Source organism: Gorilla gorilla, chromosome X (assembly GCF_029281585.2).
Source record: "Gorilla gorilla gorilla isolate KB3781 chromosome X, NHGRI_mGorGor1-v2.1_pri, whole genome shotgun sequence".
In the NCBI taxonomy this organism is placed as follows: Eukaryota; Metazoa; Chordata; class Mammalia; order Primates; family Hominidae; genus Gorilla; species Gorilla gorilla.
Genome location: NC_073247.2, coordinates 147170783 through 147177502, shown reverse-complemented (window position 1 = coordinate 147177502; position 6720 = coordinate 147170783).

Genomic DNA, 6720 nt, shown 5'->3' with positions numbered 1-6720 from the left:
TAGTAACTTGCCTTGAGATTTAGAGGTGAGACCTGAGGGGATACAGAAAGACCACCACAGGAGTCTGCTATACAAGGATTTAAAAAATATACTACCATATCAATTTGGGACCTAACAGCAAACAGAATTTGAATCAGATAGTTCAAGTAGTCATACTCTAATAAAGGAACCACTTGCATATGTAGGCAGAGAGAAGATACCACATAGGCTGTTTGGATCAGCAAGAATGGGAAGTTTTTAGGAAACCTGGAATTTCAGTGGCAAGGGGAAGAAATCATGTTATTGGCTAGCACTAAAAAACACCACTAACCAACAGCTGTAATTGTAGAGTGAGAAATCCACTGCCAGAGATACAGTGACAAGTAACGCTTGTGGTGAGGTTGGCCTCTCTCCTCCCACTCTTGGATTTCTTGCAGTTGCCTACCACTGGCCAAACCCAACTATTAGCTGAAGGCAAGGAAGCCCAGGTAATGTAGTCTACAAGCCTCAGTCTCCTAGGGCACATAGCTTGCAGAAAAGGTTACAGGATATATCTAGGTGGACAAAACAAAAATAACCAACACACTTCATTCCTACTGTCAATTGCTAAAACTCATCTACTGTTGCCATTTACTCAGATGGAAAAACACTCTTCACAACATAAGGAAGATACAAAGGCCCATCAGTCAACATATTATCATGGGGTGATGTCAAACCAATCATAGTCCCATCTGTAACCCAAATTATAACCTTAATGATTACCAGTACTTTTTCAATAGTCATGAAAATCACAGGGAGAAAGCATTCTCACTTTTCTTCCTGTGACATCAATTCCATGTTCTCCTTAATCTATGCTGGCAGCTCAAGTTCCTGGTGAATATTTACCTGGCAGGGTGACTCAAGCATTCATTGCCAAAGGATCTGAGTCCTTGCAGGTGATGGCATCACGGAGTTGCATCAGTTTTCCACTGAACTTTAGAACTGGACTTGGGAGTGCTAAGCGATGCCCCAGTGAATCTCCTCAGTTCCAGAAGTAGTCTTCTTTTCCCCATTGTGATGCAGCAACCCAAATTCCCTTTGGTAATCTGGATGAGTCACTCACTCTTTCAGTATGGTAATTTCTTCTCAATTGTCGGTTTTTTGGGGCAAGAGGATGAAAATGGACAGAGGACAGTACCTCAGTGTCAGTTTCCAATTTAATGGAACCATAGATACATTTCTTTGGAGAGTCATTCTTGATTTGAGCTTTTAAAATTCCAAACCACTAAGCCTAATTTTGGGGGAAAGAAAAGGGAGAAAATATGTAAGTAGGTTTCGGGTGTTTAAATTCTGGTCTTGGTTCTTTTTCATACATTTTCTTAAAAATTACAGGTAGGGAAATGAATCATCTGACTGAGTGCTTGTGGGTTTTATGACAGTAGATGCTCTTCAGCCTCTCCAGTCAGTTGCCAAAGAATACAGTTTGGAATTTTGTTATACAAAACAATTGTTATTTAATGTCCTTTTATTATTTAACTAAAATTTGGGACTGGTCTTTTTCAAAAGCTTTATTTAACTTACTCTCTTCTTTTTAATTTATAAATAAGGAAAGTATTTGGCTAAGTGCTTATGGTTTTATGCCACTGAATATCCCCAAGCTGCCAGCAAGGCTAGTTTTGTGTTTTGTTTTATAACATAAATGTATTTTTTATAACATTCTGCTGTTTAAAAATTCTTATTATTTAATACCTTTCTTAGCCGGGCGCGGTGGCTCACGCCTGTAATCCCAGCACTTTGGGAGGCCGAGGCGGGTGGATCACGAGGTCAGGAGATCGAGACCATCCTGGCTAACACGGTGAAACCCCGTCTCTACTAAAAATACTAAAAATTAGCCGGGCGTGGTGGCGGGCGCCAGTAGTCCCAGCTACTCGGGAGGCTGAGGCAGGAGAATGGCGTGAACCCAGGAGGCGGAGCTTGCAGTGAGCCGAGATCGCGCCACTGCACTCCAGCCTGGGCGACAGAGCGAGACTCCGTCTCAAAAAAAAAAAAAAAAATACCTTTCTTTGTCTAATAATGTGATGGTTAATTTTATGTGTCAGCTTGGCTGGGAGAATGGGTGCCTAGATATTTGGTCAAACTTTATTCTGGGTGTGTCTGTGATGGTGTTTCTGGATGAGATTAACATTTGAATTAGTAGATGGAGTAAAGTAGATTGCCCTCCCTCATGTGAGTGGGCTTCATTCAATCAGTTGAAGGCCTGACTAGAATAAAAAGGCTGACCTTTCCTCAAGTAAGAAGGAATTTTTCCTGCCTTTGGACTCAATCTGAAACATTGGCTTTTGTGGGGCCTGAAGTCTGCCAGCCTTTAGAATGGAACTACCTGTGAACCCCGAACATCTGAGACAGGTCTCAGTTAATTTAGAAAGTTTATTTTGCCATGAGAATGTGCACCCGTGACACAACCTCAGGAGGTCCTGACAACATGTGCCCAAGATGGTCAGAGCACAGTTTAGTTTTATGCATTTTAGGGTGACATGAGTCATCAGTCAATATATGTAAGACGAACATTGGCTTGGTACGGAAAGGTGGGACAACTGGAAGCAAAGGTGGGACAACTGGAAGCAAAGGTGGGACAACTCAAAGTGGGGAAGGGAGTCCCAAGGCATAGGTAGATAAGAGTTTCTATGCTGCATTACGTTTATTGATTTGCATATGTTGAACCAGGCTTGCATCCCAGGGATGAAGCCCACTTGATCATGGTGGATAAGCTTTTTGATGTGCTGCTGGATTCGGTTTGCCAGTATTTTACTGAGGATTTTTGCATCGATGTTCATCAGGGATATTGCTCTAAAATTCTCTTTTTTTGTTGTGTCTCTGCCAGACTTTGGTATCAGGATGATGCTGGCCTCATAAAATGAGCTAGGGAGGATTCCCTCTTTTTCTATTGATTGGAATAGTTTCAGAAGGAATGGTACCAGCTCCTCCTCATACCTCTGGTAGAATTCGGCTGTGAATCCATCTGGTCCTGGACTTTTTTTTGGTTGGTAGGCTATTGATTATTGCCTCAATTTCAGAGCCTGTTATTGGTCTATTCAGGGATTCAACTTCTTCCTGGTTTAGTCTTGGGAGGGTGTATGTGTCCAGGAATTTATCCATTTCTTCTAGATTTTCTAGTTTATTTGCATAGAGGTGTTTATAGTATTCTCTGATGGTAGTTTGTATTTCTGTGGGATCAGTGGTGATATCCCCTTTATCATTTTTTATTGCGTCTATTTGATTCTTCTCTTTTCTTCTTTATTAGTCTTGCTAGTGGTCTATCAATTTTGTTGATCTTTTCAAAAAACCAGCTCCTGGATTCATTGATTTTTTGAAGGGTTTTTTGTGTCTATTTCCTTCAGTTCTGCTCTGATCTTAGTTATTTCTTGCCTTCTGCTAGCTTTTGAATGTGTTTGCTCTTGCTTCTCTAGTTCTTTTAATTGTGATGTTAGGGTGTCAATTTTAGATCTTTCCTGCTTTCTCTTGTGGGCATTTAGTGCTATAAATTTCCCTTTACACACTGCTTTGAATGTGTCCCAGAGATTCTGGTATGTTGTGTCTTTGTTCTCGTTGGTTTCAAAGAACATCTTTATTTCTGCCTTCATTTCGTTATGTACCCAGTAGTCATTCAGGAGCAGGTTGTTCAGTTTCCATGTAGTTGAGCGGTTTTGAGTGAGTTTCATAATCCTGAGTTCTAGTTTGATTGCCCTGTGGTCTGAGAGACAGTTTGTTATAATTTCTGTTCTTTTACATTTGCTGAGGAGTGATGTACTTCCAACTATGTGGTCAATTTTGGAATAGGTGTGGTGTGGTGCTGAGAAGAATGTATATTTTGTTGATTTGGGGTTGAGAGTTCTGTAGATGTCTATTAGGTCCACTTGGTGCAGAGCTGAGTTCAATTCCTGGATATCCTTGTTAACTTTCTGTCTCGTTGATCTGTCTAATGTTGACAGCAGGGTGTTAAAGTCTCCCATTATTATTGTGTGGGATTCTAAGAAAATGTGGCACATACACACCATGGAATACTATGCAGCCATAAAAAATGATAAGTTCATGTCCTTTGTAGGGACATGGATGAAGCTGGAAACCATCATTCTCAGCAAACTATCACAGGACAAAAAACCAACACTGCATGTTCTCACTCATAGGTGGGAATCGAACAATGAGAACACATGGACACAGGAAGGGGAACATCACACACTGGGGCCTGTTGTGGGGTGGTGGGAGGGAGGAGGGATAGCATTAGGAGATATACCTAATGTTAAATGACGAGTTAATGGGTGCAGCACACCAACATGGCACATGTATACATATGTAACAAACCTGCACGTTGTGCATATGTACCCTAAAACTTAAAGTATAATAGTAAAAAAAAAGAGTTTCTAATTAGCCTTTCCAAATGAGGCAATCAGATATGCATTTATCTCAGTACACAGAGGGATGACTTTGAATAGAATGGGAGGCAGGTTTGCCCTAAGCAGTTCTCAGCTTGACTTTTCCCTTTAGCTCAGTGATTTGGAGGTCCCAAGATTTATTTTCCTTTCACATATCCCATCAGCATTCCTGGGTCTCAAGCTTGCTAGACTCACTCTGCAGATCTTGGGACTTGTCAGCCTGCATAATGTGTTAGGCAATTCCTTATAACACATATAAGCAATACGATATATATATACACACACACACATATAATACTAAAAATTATATATAATATGCATCATATATTAAATATATATAAATATCCTATATTGTGCATATACAATGTGCTCTAATATGTATGTACATGTGTGTATACACATATACATATACACACACATACATATATATTAGGGCATATATATATATATATATACACACCCTATACCCTATTGGTTTTGTTCCTCTGGAGAACCCTAAGTAATACAACTAGTATTTTTTAAAATATTTAAATTTTTTGTGGTATTTCCAGTGTAAAATTTTACACATTGAGCATCAGACTGGTCAAGCCCCTGTTGTTTAATAACAGCAAATGCCTAGAAGTGCCACTGAAAGTAGTTTGGCATTTCATTCGCCAAAACAATTGCATGTTGAATGTCATGTTATTCAATTGAATTTGACCATTTGTTCTTTTTTTGTAAATTTCCCTTTGAAAAGTAGAACATGTTCAATTTGCAAATTAGGAAATTAATGGTCAAATTAAGTACTCTTTGTTTTCAGGAAGCGAATGGCTATTGGAGGTCATGTCGTACACTTTTGAATTTCATTTGACAGCATAATTGTGTATTTAATATAATGGTATTTCTTTTAATTTTGGACTCAACCCTCTTTCCCAGGTATCTTGCATAAAAAGATGTGCGTGGTGGTTTCTATTTACAAACAAGGAAGATGGGAGTTGTCATGGTTTCTATTTACAAACAAGGCAGATGGGAGTTGTCAGGAGTCAGGCTGGTCAGGACAAATAATGGTGAGAATAGGCTTCCCTATCTTAGGGTTCACTGGGCCCATCCCTTTGGCCAGTCTGTGCTGACTGTGCCTTAATACTTCCAATGTGCACATATTGGCTGATGAAATAGTTCCTTGAGTGCCTATTTATATTTATGCCTCCATTTTGTGACAACTAACGTGTAGTCAAGGGGAGAACTGAAAGAAAGGAAAACTCTTGTCTCTTTCAAAAACCTGAGAACCATAATTACTGACAGTAACCTGAATCTTGCTTTAAGATAAAACAAGAATTCTTCCCTTTTATATCATTCTATTTAAGTTGGCTTATTAGCATTTGTCTGGTTCATTCTTGATATTGACTTGCATTATGTATGTTAGCTCAAGTAGAAATAATTCAATGACTTCTTTAGTGAAATAACATTGGTGTTCTCCAAATATCACCTTCCTGGATTACATTTAAAGTGAGAAGGATGGATTGCTGGTACTTGGATCATAGCGCACCTCTGCCCTTGGTACTCCATGTCACCCAAATTTCAGAAATTGTGACATTACCTAGCCTCAGAAATCCTGGATTCGGTCAGAGCCCTAGACCTTGAACATTATCTAAGTGTGGAAATCAGGTCCAGGTATCAGGCTTGAAGGCACTTTAATTGCATCCCCATTTCCAGCATGATCCTAGGGGCATACTTTCCAATTAAGAACAAAGTCCTCAAATCCTATATTATATGAGCGAATGTTCAATTCCATCCATTGTCTTCTATTCCAAGAGCTTATGCTTGTTGTCAGATGGCAGCAACCCCATTTATAATATGGAATTCTTAACAAAATTGTTTTGAATGTTATTACTTTGCTTCTAATGTAAGAAATTTTCCAAATTACTATGTTACTAATTAATGACACTAATATACCATAAAATGCAGTTGTATCATGTGCATTTCATGGCATTAAGTGTCGTAGTGGGTAACATAGGAAGAAGCGCATAAAACCCATTTCAAAAATTTATTAGCCATAATCTTGCATAGTATATGAGTGTCTGTAATTGGTAACAAAGTAAGAACTCAAACCCCATTTTAAGGGTTACCCATAATTCTGAATGGGTCATTAGCCTGGATACTGAAGAATAAACTGAACTCTTTTGTACCTCTCCCTTCTAACAAATAAGTGGCTTTGCTTCTCAGTATAATGTTTTATAATTACTCTATAATGTTCCATTAAAGCAGGATGAACTATATTTCCTTCGTAAGGGGTGTTTAGGCCTCTGAGGCAGCAATCTTATCTGATACTGTGGTTTTTTTCATGCAGTCCCTA